Below are 16,917 nucleotides of genomic sequence, written 5' to 3'. Positions count from 1 at the left end.
TGTAGTTATGCTAACAGGCCAGCAAGAGGCAGTGTTTCATCACGGAGGCAAAAACCCCTGGGTTTATGTACACTTCATTGACATGGGTTATATTACAGTTTTACTCCATTGGTTTGGCTCATTTTTTGAAACAGAAATTACATTCTGAAAATTCTAAGATCATTTGGCAAAACTGTCTTACATTTCAGCACAACACTATAGCTCACTTGCAAAATCTAATATAGCTCCCAAAACTGTTCACTCATGCTTCAAAACTAAATTCCTTTCCCATGTAAAGAGTCAGTGCCACGAAAAAGGCAAAGATCCTTCTCAGTGGCTTTGGCTCATTTCTTGAAGCAGACCGGACGTTCTCAACACTCTTGGTGCTTTTGCCAAAATAATGTGGATGGTTTGGCACAACACCATGGTTCACCTGCAAAAGCTCATATCTCTCCCAAAACAATTCACTCATGTGTCTAAACTAAATTTCCTTCTCATTTAAACAGTCAGTGCCCCCAAAATACTTTGTCCCTTTGGCATTGTGTAAGCACTGCAAGTCAAAATGATTAGATGTTTTGTCACTATAGCAGAGGACCATTGAAATATCCCTCATGTCCACCTTTCAGTCTTAGCTCAGTCCTTCATTGGCAATGGTTACTGTACTGTTTTTGTATAGCAAACAGAATACAATTTTGTATAAAACTGAAAAAAAGGAAAAGGATTAGAAGGTAAGAGTAGCCTTTACAGTAACAGCACACATTGCACTCATACTGCCAAGGAAATCCTTCATACACACAAAGTAACATCAGAGTAAAAAGAAAATGTATACACTTTATAATATAAACACAAACAAAACAATGAAAATGATATGCAGTCTACAGTGCTGTAAATAATGCTTGAGTTTCACAACTAACAGTTCTTCACTGGTCGCTGTCCTCACCCTCTCTCTCCTGGCCATCGTCCTCCCCCTGCTGGCCGTCCTCACGCTGCTGTCTGTCTGGCCACAGATTCGTCCACATCTCAGCATATATTCTCCCTTGCGATGCAACGAGGGAAGAAACGGCGTGCATGTCGCAACCAGGGACCTCTGATCTTGAGCCCGATGCTCATACACTCGCCACCTCCAAGCGGAGAAAAACTACTCAATAGGATTGAGGAAAGGAGAGTAAGGTGGAAGGAACACTATGACCATCCTTGGATGTGTAGTGAACCAGGCCCTGATGAGCGAGCCACAGTGGAAATTAACATTGTCCCATACAATAACATATAGTGGTAGGTGAGGCCCTAAGAGACCTCTCTCATATTCAGGGATCAAATCAAAATAATAATAAATGCATAGAATGTTCCAAGGGATTCCTATATTGTATTCATGGTATTATGTTCTGGACTAATTTTGAGGATTGAACAGACTATTGTGCATGTGATGACTTACACAATGAAATGATGCTGGCTCATTTTGGAGTGAACAACCATTAGACTGAGAATCAACAGTCAGTTTAGATCAACACAATCTATTCCCTTGGAAATTGTGCTAAATGTAGGCTACCTGTACTTAATCATTTGCAAAGATGTACTGAGACAGTGAGACATGTACTAAGACTTTTGCAATTTGATGAAATTAATGAGAAATTCCATTCTGTTATAAACAATTGCCAAGTTGTTTGGAGGTTTGTCCATGTTGTTTGGAGAATATAATTTCTGTTTCAAGAAATGAGCCAAACCAATGGAGAAAAACTGTAACTACAGTATTCCACCAATTATTTACCTTATGAAAACCTGTAAAGGGGTTTAAAATTATTCACAACAGTAAGATTTTAAAATTATGATAATGCAAGTAGATATCAGGGTAACAACAACGATAGCAACAAAAATGTTTTTGTTGTTATTGAGTTGTTAAGTTCTTCATTAAATTTATTTAAACTTAATATTTAGCAAGTAGAATTTGATAGGCAGAACTGAATTTGCTTTTTTTTTTTCAAACCAATAGCTTTTAAAAGTTAACTTTCCCTTCTGAGTTTAACTCTGTAGTAGCTTCAGGAATGAATGCCAAAGTTTTAAAGATAAACTCTGCAGGGCTGAGACACATACTCTATAATTCCATTCTGCAACTGCAAGGAACTTTACCACCTTTGGTTCATTTTTATAAAGATGAAGACATTTGTGGGATCGGCAAAGCAGCTGTGTCTCCTACCTTTTCAAATAGAAAAAGCCAGCTTGTGCAGAATTAGCTCTATATATGTAACTGGGTTCTGTTGCCATTAAACAGTATGGTGTCTTGAAAGTGCTGATCGGCTCTTTGTTGTGGCAAAGTTCCTGTGCCTTTAAGGCCCATGTTATAGCATGCTGTCTAAATAGTTATTGCAGTTCTGCCTGTTCACTGTAGGTGTACACAAACACATATGCTTACCCTTGGGACACAACTAGACAATAATAATCAGTGTTAGTCACTGAATTAGCAGCATATTGCCATATTGTATTGCTCAACCAATTATCACTTGTCTCATAACATAAAAGCCATGTGCACACACACATTCAAGTAGTCCCAGTCTCAATTAACGTGGCATTGCCAGATCTCCGCTGTGAAAATGATTGCTTTTCAATTGGCATGACTTTTTGTGTCCACAGAGAAGTATTATGTATGCTAATGCAAGCTGTAAAAGCGGATGTGCAGTTCAGGGGGGTGGACCCAGAGCAATTACAAAGCCTCTGAGCTCCAGACAGGATTGCGCGTCCCATTGGCACGCCCAGTAATTTTACGAGCTCCTCTTTATTAAAAAGTATAGATTTTTAAACCTACAGGCTGTAAAAATATAAAACATAATGGATACATACAGGATGTGCATATTGCCATACAATTTTCTTTAAATGCAGGAGTTAGATGAGATTTATTTGTAAGTAAACATGTCAAAGATTTTTTCAGTTAAAATCTGAAGTCTTGATGACAGAGCTGTTGATACACACAGATCTTTAATGCCTATTTGCATTTCACTCTTTCTGTTCCTGCTTTAGTTGGGGTTTGCATTCCATTTCACATGTTTATTCTTTTTCTCATTCCTTTGCTCAGTAATCAGATAAACTCCCCCACCAACTTTCATATCTCATATCGGGTAAAGTTTAGGTAACACATTTTTGCTTACCAAATATTTCTTAGACCAGTAGCATAAAATAAGGCAATAATTGTAAAGTTTTTGCCTCTTAGTTTGGGCTATTTGAGCTCAGTTGTAGTTCTGTTCTTAGGTTCATGTCTTTTTTAGTTCAAAAACTGTTCGTGGGTGACACCACTCTCGAACCAGGAGTGTCGGCCAGAACACTTCTTCAAGGCCTGGATGAGGCTGTTTCTGTTAGTTGGTGCGTGGAATAAATGACAGCAGGCAGGAGGGTGGCTTCAATAATAATTATAATCCACGATTCAGGCTTTACATCTTTTGGTTTGACATACAGAGGCAGGTAAATTTCCATAGGTGGATGAACACAGGTAGATGTGTGTGTGGTCTCTAATAAACACAAACACAAATATAAACTTAATATGCAACTTAAATCACATAAAAAGAACAAAGAAGTCAAGAGCGCCCACGTGCGCTTCATGCTCATTATTGACTAATTAACGCTTATAAAACGGGCAACAAGTTGTGTTGAGCAAAGCACAGATCAGTCAAGGTACATATGTTAAACTACAAAAATGCATTTGTCTACCTTTTCTATTACTTAAACTAAGAGAGATTAAGGGGTTCTAATCCCCTTGTCCTGCTGCACATTATTCTGACTCATTCAATCTCCACAGCTGCCAAAACCCTGGACGATTTATCCATCATATCAGCTCATGCTGTAATAGCTTTGCCAGATTATATTTATTAGATTAATTTCAGCTACTTTAATTGATACATGAATATTTTAATGAAAGCCTTTTATACACCATAAAAGGCTTTTGGTGCTCTAGGAAACCGCGGATGAGAAATTCACTTTTAAATACACTCTTTTTGGAAAGGAAAATGTGGGACAAATGCTTTTAATTATTTAATGGATTCATAGTTAATTCAGACTTTGGGATTTGTTTAATTATTACAGTGCTGAAATAGAAATAGGATTTAATGATTATAGTTAAGTAGGCAGCATAAAAGCAGGCTGGAACGTAAAGAAATATCATTTTTTGTACTGGTAATGTCTCTACTCTTAGCTATGGAAAAGCAGGCACTTCAATTTTTCTTTCCTGATCCACTTCCAGTTCTATTGGCCTCATGCCCCCTATTCTTCCTGATTTTATTACAGTTTCAGGTTTCTATTGCTAATGTAAGTGTGCATCTGAAGAGATTTTGCAGTTTCTTTTTTAACTACCTTCAGCTAAAAGTAATTTGTAGGACTTTGTCATGCAGTTTCTATTGTTTTTTTCTTGCAGGGTTAAAAAGTGCCCCATTCGTGTTTTGGTCATTACTCAATTTTTTTAGCGTACAAGAAAATGTGCAACATTTCTTACTTTGAATGACCCCTCCATTGCAAGGAAACACCAGACGTCACTGGCAGATGATCATTCATCTAAAAATTCAAAATGGTCACTTAAGTTGCGTCAAAGCCTTCCTCTAAAACACAAATGGCACTTTTTGCTCACATGATGAATAGAGTCACTGTTTAATGGATAGCTGCTACTGCCAGCCTCTTTAGAAGCTGAATACATTGACACAAGCCATGATGGCAAAGACTGACCTAAACTCCTACTCATCTTACTCACTGTTCCTGCAGAGTAGTTGGGCTGGTTAATAAAATAATCATGCATTTTGTGGTAGACGTTAGCCACAAGAAAATCCAAGATTTACATGTACTTACATACATATAATTGCATTATGTAGGTAACCCTCAAATCTAAAAAACTGCATTTTGTGCAGCCTTTTGTTGTGATTGGGGCAAATACACAATTGCGAGTAAAGCATCATCTTTACCAATGGCTTCCAATTTTGGATTTTTCCTTGTGGCTAATGTGCTTTCTTAAAGACAGGATCCTAAGGTACTAAGGTAAAAAGCAAAATTTGTCTGAAACATCTACTTAACCCGCTAGAGTGTATGATTGTGTGAGTGTGTAACTCTCGAAGATTTGGAAATGTTGATGTTTTTTGTTTACATACTTGTAGGTGTGGACATATCACCCAAAAATGTGTTTTACTTACAACACAATCATGTAAAGCAGAACCACTTGTTTTTAGAGTGTGACAAGAACATTAGGAAAACATAGTTTTACAGGTTAAAAAAATGTTGTTTTTAATATTGACAATTTTGTGGCATCAAAGTTACCAAAAAAAAGCATTTCGAAAAAAAAAAACATTAAAACCTATGCTAGACAGTGGAAATTATACAAAGTAAGACATGAAAAACACAGAGATAATATGTATGTATAGATTTACAGTCAGAGCATTGTACCAACAGAAATATGTTAACATCTATGGTAGTCTGTACAGTGCATGAGCTTCTAATTTTTTTCTTTTAATAGCCATATATAGTGAATGTTGAATCTCGATCTTCATCATAAGTCATGATTACGTCATGCGTTCTGTAGCTATTAACCCTTTGAATCTAGACTTTAGGAGACATTTCTACACAACTGGCATGAGCCAAACTAATCAGCTGGGGTTTGACCTTTTTTCCAGGCACATTAGATTAAAAATAACAAGTTGTTCTCTATTTATTGTAGTTCTTTTTTATTGAGAATGTAATCCTGCAAATCCATTGGATGAGAATAAAATGCCTGCCGGTTTGATAGATTTTTTAGTTTTCCTGGCCCTTGAGCTGTTACTTTACATCATGTTTTGCTTTGATTTTGTTTAAAAGTTTAAGTTTACTAGGTGTGGGGTTCGTTCTTTAGTCCTCAAGGTGATTAAGTCTATGGTTTTCTGTTTTTTGGTGCCAGATCCTCTCATTTTAATCCCTAGTCATGCCATGCCATGTTTCAGGATTTTGTTTTGTTGTGTTTTTATTTATTTTTTTTCCTTTTTTTATTGGATCAAGCTTAATAATTAAATTAAGTTTCTGCCTTTAAGCCTGTCTCTTTTCATGTTTTTCTTTCATGTCTTTGATCTCCATCAGATTAGGATCATAATTTTTCATTTAATGTAGGACTTTGGCTTGGGATGTTTATTTTTTTATACATGCTAGTACGATAATCAACTTTACGTGATACATTTCTGGCTGTCCGCCATCCTTGATTACAGTTCATCTGCATTGATCAAATTATTGACGGTTTATATAATGCACTCGTCCTCTCCAGGTCATGCTTCTGCTTCAATCTTTGAAAGCTCTTAAGAGTAACTAATATTATGGAGAATCTCAAGGAAAAATGCAGGAGGACAGAAATAGAGGGAGGAAAATTGAGAATTTTTTGGGAGGGACTAAATCTATGAGAGGACCTTCATTGGCGACCTTAACGATGTTGTAATTCCTGCAGTGTGGAGTCATGTAGGATGTTTCTGGGTAGTCTCAGGGCCCAGCAGCCCTTTTTAGGGAATGTCATGTTTTAACAACTCCATTGCCTTTTGATTCCTGCTCCTGAAAGTCTGTCTGGATGTAATGGAATGTGTGTGAGGCAGCAGGCCAGACGCTAGTATTTGGAAATAAACTGTCTGCCCGATCTGATTGGCCTCACTCTCAGGGACGTGGGAGCTGGGAGTTTGCCAGCATGCTAACCCCCCCCCCCCCCCCCCCCACATGCATGCACAAGCATGGTTAGAACACACCTTACAGCAACATTTCCATTCAATCAAAATTATGTATATATTTAACACAGTGCACATGATGAAATCTTTGCAATTACACTAATAACTGAGCTAACTTAACACATGGCCATAGGCACACACTGAAACCAGTTCAAACCTCAAACAAGCAAACATGTTCATGTGAGATTCTGGATTTCAGATTTTTTTCAAAGATAAACAGAGACATCAATGGAAAAGCTAATTCCTTTTTTGTTAATGTTATTCCCAAAACAGCACTGATGGGGTTGATGGAATGGATGCAATTGTACTGAGGGAAGTTCCTAGGAGACAGAAAGAGAGTTAATGGACCGTGCGAGTTCATAGCATCGGGTTTGTGTGGTGTGTTTCCTCAGTCTCAACGGGAGGAGCGGTGGAGGAGTGATGAAATAAGCTACAACAAAAAGGAAGACATAAAAAGGAACCTAATTGTTCCCTAAGGGCCTCGTGCTGGAAAAGTGACAAGAATAACTAAACCTCCCACATCTGTGCAGAAGTATGGACAATAAGTGCAGTTCAGGCTTTTACTGAACTACAACACCAACAAAAACAAAACTGAAATAACCAAAAAAAAAAAAGACTTTCAGACAAAGGTGTATTTGGAGGGTTCAAAGACAGATGCAGTAACTTGATAGAGATTAACCTTGCAAAATTTGAATACTTTGAGGAATGTTTGACACCATGTAAACTCCTACAAACCAGGTTGGTGACTTCAAAGGATAAACCAATGTAAGATTTTAACAACCTACAAAAACATAAAATTATAAAATTATCATTCTTTGTGAGTATGATTCCTGCAGACTGTTTTTGAAAGTCGAGGTGGTTTGTCAGAGAACTTTTGGGTTTGAAAGCACTTCATAAACATTTTGGGTAACGCTTTCTTTTACAGTACAGTACTTACAGTGTACTAAAGTGGTATTTACACGGTACTTATTGTGTAACTACTGGGTACTTTCAGGGTACTTACAAAATTCCATAAAAAGTACCATGTAAGTACCCTGAAAGTACCCAGTAGTTACACAATAAGTACCACTTAAGTACACTGTAAGTACTGTACTGTAAAAGAAAGCGTGACCTTATGCATTATGTTTGGTCAATAACTGTAGAAAAGAAAAAGGTGATCATTTTGACATGAAGCTTAACAGAAATGGTTTTAATTGCATTATACTGTATTTATCTTAAATTTTTGATTATGAGCTCTTCTTGCAAGTTAGTTTTATTCTACTTTAATCCTGTCTTTTATTTTGAAAAGAAAAAGAATGAGAATCATTACAAATCAAAAACAAAAATAAAATCTGGTTACTGAAAAAGCACATAAAAGTTGCATAAAAACCAAAACACGTATTGGAAAAACTGTATAATGCTTAGATTAGTAAATTACTTTCATCTGAAATATTATACCTTTGGGAAATTTTTGCACAGACCTTCAAACTTTAGATTATCGTCAGAGTAAATATACAGCAAAGAAAAATCTATTAGAAGGAAAAGGAAAAGTTTAAACAAGTTTTCATATGAAATAATATATAGTTGTGATGTATTGGAACTAAATATTTATTAAATATTTTTATTTATTGGAAAAAAAATGTTTTTTATATATATTTTTTGTGGAAAAAAATGTAGCTCAAATAGACTTTCCTCCAATATTAGTTGACCAACTTAAGAAGTCTGGCCATAAAATTGTGTTCCTCATAATGCAAAACAAATAAAAAACATACCAACATTGGTGGTGGAGATGGATAGAGAAAAAAGCAATTATGCTATTGTAACAAATCCTATGCTTAAATAGTGGCCTTCTATTAAGGCCAGAAGGGCTTTATAGTCACAAGTTCCATACACACATATTCAGTGTCCAAAGACACCACTCTACCTCTGCACTTATTCAGAAAATCTGAAGTCTTATCATCATAGGAAACGTTTTATAATATAAGATTTTTAAGATTTTAACATCATGTGGTTAATTCATACTGACAAAGTTCAGCCTTTTTGTTAATTCAAACACAAATCTGTATCTTAATCTAGTCCGCATCAAACAGCAGCCATACATTTGTGAAAACGGAAAATCATAAGATGGAATGGGAAACTCTTTAAAGACACATGTAGGTGGCCTAATATTAGTGGCTTTGTGGTCTGCATATCAGTACTACAGGCTCTCTAGTGACAGATGAGTTGTATAATCTTTTGTTCGTCCAAAAATTGTTCTGTGATCAGACTATTTTTATTTATATTTGTATGTTTTTTACATTGATATCTATATCGATTTACTCAATGTAAAATGTGTTTAGGTAATTTTTGTTTTTTTGAATTAAATCGCTATCAGCCATCTACTTTAGATTAAGTTGCAAATCTGACAGCCAAATTGCCCCACTTGAGAAGGAACATGTATCCTAACAGAGGGGGTTGTTCTCCTCCATATCCTATTAGCATTTTCCTTGGAGTTGGCCTGTGTGCATCACAAAGTCTTTCCCTCACACAGACACACACACTCATATGAGAGGGGCGTGCGTGGGCAGAAAGAAAGCAGAGGAATCCGCGATAAGCCAGTGGCCTGGCGGACGACACAGAGAGAGGAATGGCAGCTATGTCGAGCATTCACAACACTGTGTGGTGTCACCAAACAAAGCTTTCCCTTCTCCCGCCTGTCAAAGACACCATTGTGTCATGAGGAGAGGGTCTTTATATCACACACAAATTCCACACACTCTGTCCACCATGCACATACTCAAACTAAGAATTCTGTTCTTTATTACAAAATTTGTGTTAAAAAACCCAATTATTGCAATGAAAGGATTGAGACTATTGAGACCTGTGCTGACAGGATGGATGCTGTGTGCAGAGAGGATGGAGTAAAACCCCTAGTGAGAGTCACCTGTGAGTGGTGGGAACAAGAGGAAGCCACTTGACATGCTGGAAGCCAGGGAACTTAATGACAGCTGACACACTCACAGGGGGTCTGACGGTGAAAGTGTTGGAGGGTTGCTCCTGAAGGAGAGAGGGAAGCTGGCTGGCGGTGTGCATGTGACTGTGTTAGTCTCTTCCTGTTGCTCTGACAAGCTCCTGACTGCTCCTGCCACCTCCACCTCAGCCACAAAGGACTCATGGGAAGGTGGACATGACAGGAGGGTGGGACTCCCATATGCCACATGTCTGACTTTCCAGTACCTCTTGAAACATCTGTCAATCACCCCCGGAGCTTAGTTACAGCAGGAATAAGCAAGTTTGGACCAGAGAAAAATTACTACAACCAAACTTCTGATTTAAATGACACGAAGAAGACAATCCTGTTAGTTTGGGAAGCAGACATTTTGATCTAATCTGTTTCATGTCTCTTTGATCACAGTGTTAGGAATAAATTAAATTTTTCTGCCAATACACAAATGACTCATGGCAGGATAGATTGTGATGCTGTCACAACTATCATTCACACACTGATGGTGGCAGACCTGCCATGCAAAGTGCTAACTAGACCACCAGGAGCAATGAGGGGTTCAATGTTTTGCAAAAAGACACTTTGATGCATTGGTTAGGCAGGTACCCGAACCTGGAACTTTGTGGTTAGAGGTCCGCTCTATCTCAGCTCTCAGCTCTATCTCTGTACCAGCGCATTAAACATGCATTAGAAAAAAACAGAAGGAAACAAAAGTTTTCACATTTTTTTTCTTTAATTTTGATTGTAGGTTTTGTGTGTAGAGGGGGGTTCCGGGGCTGCTGATACAAGTTAAATTATTTGGGGCCGGCGCTCCTGTCAGCCATGCGGAGAGATCCCCAGCATGGGAGTCACTATCACAGAGGAAGCTCCCAACTTCACTTCCACAGATTACAGTGACAGGACATGCTGGGTTTCTGAGCCTGGACAAGAACCCCTGCTGAGGTACTTTTTATCTGCAGGGAGACTGGCCCGATTGGTTAATAAAGACCCAGACAGTGGGGGTAATAGTAGAAAACACAGACAATAAAGAAACAATGGACAATCAGTAGGGAGAGGGAGAAATTTACCTGCCAATTAGGCAAAGTTAAAGTGAAGAATGATGGGTGTCAACCTGTCAAAACCCAGGGAGGTGAGAAACCAACTGGATAAGTCATGTTATCCCTCAGATTACACTGCTGCTTACGGACATGATCACACACTCAGGAGCACACACACCCACACGGGCACTCAGGCATGCAGGGCAAATGGGTTGGAAGCATCTTTACAACATTCACACGAGTGATTCCAATTATTTTAATGATACAACAAATCAATAATCCTTGTAGGGCAACTACAGAAAACAACTGGTTGTAAACGGAGCGACAAAGAGGTTTTTGTATTTGTGAAGTATTAGATAAGACCAGATACATTCAACAGGCACAAAAAAAACAACTCTTTAAAATGTTATGATTATCAAGAAACATATTAACTATAAATATTGGGATTGTTATTTGTCTGTATGAAACACACACAAACTGTAAAAACACAACTTCAGCATAGAATTGACCTCTAGTCACATTTAAAAAAGCTTCAGATTAAAGAAAACTGTGTTTTTAACATGTTCTTGTAACATTTTCGTCATACTGGAGGACATCAATAAACTTAAGACAAAAGTGCATATCTGGGTATTTATTTATTCAAATTGTTGTGAATCAGGGGCAAACAAAAACCTGCTTTTTTAAAAAGCCAGTATCAGGGACATACTACCTATTCAGTTGACAGGCAACAATCTCCCTGCTCCTCTCCATTCCGATGCATCCACTTTCTGAAAAATAGATCCATGCGTTTCTTCATTTACTTCATCTGAGCTGGCATCTGGCTCAAAACTGAACAGCTTTGGGGTGTGTATTGGCAAGAGTCTATAGCGATACGATATATCTCGTGATACATCCAAAGACTTCCAGAACACTTTTTCAATATTCTTTTAGAGAGTATGACTTAAAAAAAAAACTCGACTTGAATATTAATATGCATTTCATTGTAAAATAAAATGTTAAAATTCAATTTATTTAATGATCACAACATTAAGCACTCATGCACAGGTTGTTCTAACCCAAACAATTTCATAGTGCTTTTTTTATGCCAAATTAATATTTATTTGTCCTTTATGAGCCAAGCGAAGAATGAATGTGCCCTAATAAGGTTGGTTTTGCAAATGTCTCAAAGCTTAAGCATCTTAAGAGCTGTGATCCTTTTTTTGTTTTACCTCAAAGCAGCACTTTGCAGGACTGGTCAATCTACTTTTTTATTTTTTCTGTAGTTTTTTAAAGAGCATACCTCAAGGGTTATCTTACAAGATCAAGAAACACTCTAAAATGCTTTAAAAATTTGCATTTTAAGGAAAGAATAAAATTAAGGCAGAAGCCTATAAAAATCTATCTTTTTTTCAAGATGTTGTTAAGTTTTTGACTTCATAGCTCAACCAGGATTCTGTGTTTTGTTTTAGTTGTCTTTGAGAAAATGGTTCCTGCGTTAGTCATGAATTGTAACAGCATTTTCTGTCAATCGGACAGGAATGCTTTCTGTGGCTCTGGCATGTGTGGTATGGTCGTTATGGAGAGCATGGGACAGTAGCAGCAGGTAGGGTCACACAACAAAACTATAGATGATGGACAAGCAAAGGTCTAAGAAATTCCTCATGACTGATGGGACATTCTCAGCTCTTTTTTCCACAGATCTAACCCAAAGCCCATCTCCACAAAGAATTTATGAAGATTTCTAATGTCATAGTCTCAACAGCGATTAGAATATATCAAAGGTCTATCCTGCTTAATATTTCTAAGGAGAAAATACATTAGTAAAAGTAATTTTCAAACAAACAAAAATCCTTACTTCAAAATGTGTGCAAAAATCATGGCTCTGGGTTATATACTCAAGTAAAATGGCTGACACTTTATTGGGTTCGCTGAATTATAACCATCTGCATTGATGGAGACACTAACAGTTACATTAAGGCGGAGAGGGTTCCAATTTGCAAACTGGCAGGTCTCTGATGAAGAATTTAACATTTATATAAATCAAATCACAAAAACAGAGCAGAAATGTGGGATTGTGATTAAATGTTTGAAAAACGGTGGGAATGCTAATTCAGGAAATATATGGTGGCCTATAGTTTGAAAGCAATTGTTGAAACACTGGAAAAAAGGACATTTTACCTGACTTGTTTATGAAATATAAAGTAAAACATGCTATCATTGGAAACTATGTTGGGACTGTTTTCAGAAAATATTTCCATTGTTATTCTTGTACTAAGTATACAATCATTAAAGCCCCCAGTGTCTGCAGGGCAAATATCAAACTACGGTTTGGGATCATTTGCAAATGTAATTAGCTGAGCATTATGGGTCAAACTAAAATATTTTGCAAACTCTCAGTCTAAATACATTTGAAGTGTCAATGGTATATTATTTTGCTCATTTTTGTGAGTTTTGAGTTTTAGATTATTGCAAAGCTTATCATTTTATTGAGGAACTACGTGTGGAGGGATTAATGAACTTGCATAGTTTACCATGCAGAATACCTTGACTTCTGGAAGCCTCACCACTCCTTTGAGTTTGTATTTTTCTTTTAACTGGAGGAGGCGCATACCGACTGGCTGAGAACTAATTTTAGAACTAGAGAAAAAAAAGGAGAAAAAAAACGGAAACATTGATAATATGATCTGTCTTTATCTTGCCTGGAACCCACATTTTATCAGCCACAGAGAAGATATCCCAGACCTTTTTGGGATGTGTGGTATTTTCAGTAGAAAGAGTTAAAGACTGAGTATGAGTTCATGCAAATGCAGTGAGAGCTGCTGTGGACCAGTCTACAGTAGAGACATAGCAGAGGAACAGGTGTTGGTTTCTAAATCTGCTTTCAGTGAGCAGAGGAATGACAACTATGCACTGGCCTCTGTGGATACTGGCACAATACCCAGAAACAACGGACTGCAACTGCAGCCACTGCAGCTTTTATGAATGGATAGCATCTACCCTATAAGAAAAGAAGTTTGATTGGCAAACTGCTGTATTTGCAAACGGTCAATGAACCTGACATAAATTATTAAAGGAATTAATTAGTGTATAGATTATTTTAATGGTCTACACAATTAAGCTTTTTTCATTTAAATTTAGTTGCATCAACTAAGTGCTTTGTCAGTTTTATCTTGGATAGTATCCTCCCATTGCTTCAGTGTGAATATTCTTTCCTGGCTTGCATTATGGCTGAATGTTATGTGTTGTACACAGTCTCCCTAAACTGTAATATATTCTTTTGCCTTAACTGTTTATTGATTTTTTTGTTCTTCCTCCCTTCTCTTAGGCCTGCAGGCTTGATGCATCCGACTTTGAAAATTCCAGATTTGTGCAAAATTATCCCTTCCACTTGTCAAATGTGCCCTGCGATGGACTGGAAAAAGACACCCTCTCCCTAAAAGAGCTGAATAGATGCTCTGAACATCTAAAAACATTTATCATCATTCACACCTGATTGACAGATGACTGCCTTAACTTATTATAGTCCCACCCCAATCATCTTTCAATATGTTTTAAAATTATTTCCCATCATCTTTTTGTGTACACTTTCCCACTGGCTTACAGCCCCTCACAACCCCAACCTAGCATTACAGAATACATATGAAGACATACATACTAGTTGTTTACAAGCAAAAGCATCAGAATGGAGCAGAGCAGGGAACTTGTGGCCTGCTGTTGTAGTTTCTACATCACACCTACATGTCTTTTCCAACAGCATTTTTCAGTCTGCTCCTTATTAATTATTTGAAGACAGAAATACTCAGAAATGCAATTTTCAGTTGAACTTTCTTTATATATGCCCTCCGTTATGAGAAAAATGCTACAAGAACATGTTAAAAACCCCAAAAACTGGATTATCATCATATTGGGTCTTTAAAAAAATTGCTCAAAGACATTTTTAGAAAGAGATTTTTGATAAAAACCCAACGTGAGGCAAATCACTGTTTTTATTTTATAATGGTGGTAGTTTTTTGTTTCTAAAGCAAAAATGTGTAATTTTATTTTTATTTAATATGATTACAGCTGATTCCTACTGTATGACCCATTAAGCCAAAACAATACCTTCCTCCAGAAAGAATGATTAAGTATAAGCTAATTCCATTGAAAAAAGTGGATAAAAATACATTGACAATGGTGTTTCTTAAAGTAATTCTAGAAACTGCAACACAAATTTAGAAGGAAGCAAATAAATTCAGTTTTCAGCCATGATGGCTTTAGACAAAAAAGCAGATCTACTCTCTGTATGATGCTCTGTTCTTTTCTTGCTAGTATAATAACTTAATAAGATGTTGAGTAAATGTATACCGGTAATTTACATTTTTTATTTCAATCGTGAAAAATACAGATCAACGACAAAATATAGGAAATTCTGAGATAATACTGAAACTTGAGCTTTCATTCTGCTCTGTGGGTGTTCCTTGTGTTTATTAAAAGGGATTTTGGTATTTGTGAAAGCACAGAAGACCTTGTGAATTAAGCACAATCAGCAAGAAGAGCGTTCTGTGACAGTCCCAGCACGCTTCATTAGGCTGCTCTGTTGAAGCAAACAGAGCAGTAAAAGCTGAGATTTCCCCAGTACCCATAACACCTTTGACACTATTACAAGGAGGGAAAATTAGCTCCAATTAGCACCAATGATTTTCAGTCTCTCAGCTGGTTTTTGCGAGCTAGGGAAAATAATGTGTGTTTGAAAGCTTAGAAGGAATTATTAAAAAATGACTGATAAGAAATTCCTCTCCTCCTCTTTCTTTTCATCACATTGAGTAGACTAGTCCTATTATTGGTTGTTCCCAACATCTGCTTACCACCATCTTCACTCTTACTGTTTCTTCAAATTTGAGATAATTTCACTACAGGTAAAACTATTAAACTTTCATACAATATTTGAAAATAAGAAAAGGTTAACATTTCTTGTAAACAGAAAAAAACTTGTTAACCATTACCATTGTTAAATAATGTTTTAAAAAATAAAAATAATAATATCCCTGTGTTGAAAAATATTTTTTTTACACTAAAGATATCAAAACAGTATTGATATATCACTCTAATGGATGGATGGATGGGAGGGATGGATGGATGAAGAAAAAATGAATAATACATAACTGGCAATGTTTATGTACTTCAAAAATTACCAAGCTAATGAAAAGACAGTTTCAAATGGGAAATGAAGGTCAGCAGATGTGAATTTCAAGAAAACAAAGATAAAAAATGTAACAATCTTCTGTCATCTCTTAAGATAAATACAACTGTATGTCATGATAAGGACATGAAGTCTGGTCATAGAATAAACAATCATTACAAGGAGGATATGAGAGCCCCCAATTTCAGATTGGCTCTGGGTTTTTCTTCTTTTTTTCTCATTTTGTATGTTTTGTGCAGATCCAGGACAATTTTTCTTGAGTAATTGTGTGTGTCTGGAGTTGCACTTGAGTTTGTGTATTGTAAGAAAATATATTGAACTTGATTGGACACAACATGAATTGAATCAAATCTGTTTAAAATGTTTAAAGACACAGCTTATCGCGGCAAAATGAGACTCAGTTTCTTCAGACCTTCAGACACATATTTCATTAAATTATATGCACAAGAATGATACAGAAAAATAGGCTATTACTTACATTTTATCGAGACTTTCTGACGATAAGGAAATATACTTGGTTTGTATATATTTAATTGTCTTTTTCCTGCAGTGGAAGTGCCTGTGGTGATTCTGCAGGGTTGACAGCAGGATGCCAGTTAGGATGCTGTAAATGCGGTTGTAGTGGCTACATGCTAATGCTAATGAGGTTCTGAAATGAAACCACTGCCTTTTATTATCCGTAAACAAACACACACACTCAGAGGCATCACCAATTTCATTAGGCACATAAAGATGCCCCTTTGTCTTGTCCACCTGCAGTTTTGAGTTCCCTGGTTTGTTCATGATGAATGAAATGTTTTGCAGCTTGCTGGAATATTACTTGGTCAGTCAGTCATATTGCTCAAATTAAATAAACTACTGAAACATTCCAAAAAAATGTAAAATAAAACGTTTTTAATGAGCATGTTTTTAGGGTAGTTAAACCATCTTAAATTGTCATTTAAGATACCCAAACATTGTTAGTTAATCAGGGAAGTGATAAACAACCTCTGCCTGCTGTCGGATGATTGAAAATAAAAGAAAAAAAATCAGTTATTCTTCCAGTGTACTATGATCTGTTGATTCTCAGCAGGCCGGACATGCAGC

The sequence above is a fragment of the Oryzias latipes genome, chromosome 21, assembly GCF_002234675.1.
Source record: "Oryzias latipes chromosome 21, ASM223467v1".
Classification (NCBI taxonomy): Eukaryota; Metazoa; Chordata; class Actinopteri; order Beloniformes; family Adrianichthyidae; genus Oryzias; species Oryzias latipes.
The sequence above is the reverse complement of the archived record's forward strand: the minus strand, read 5'-3'. Positions refer to the sequence as shown.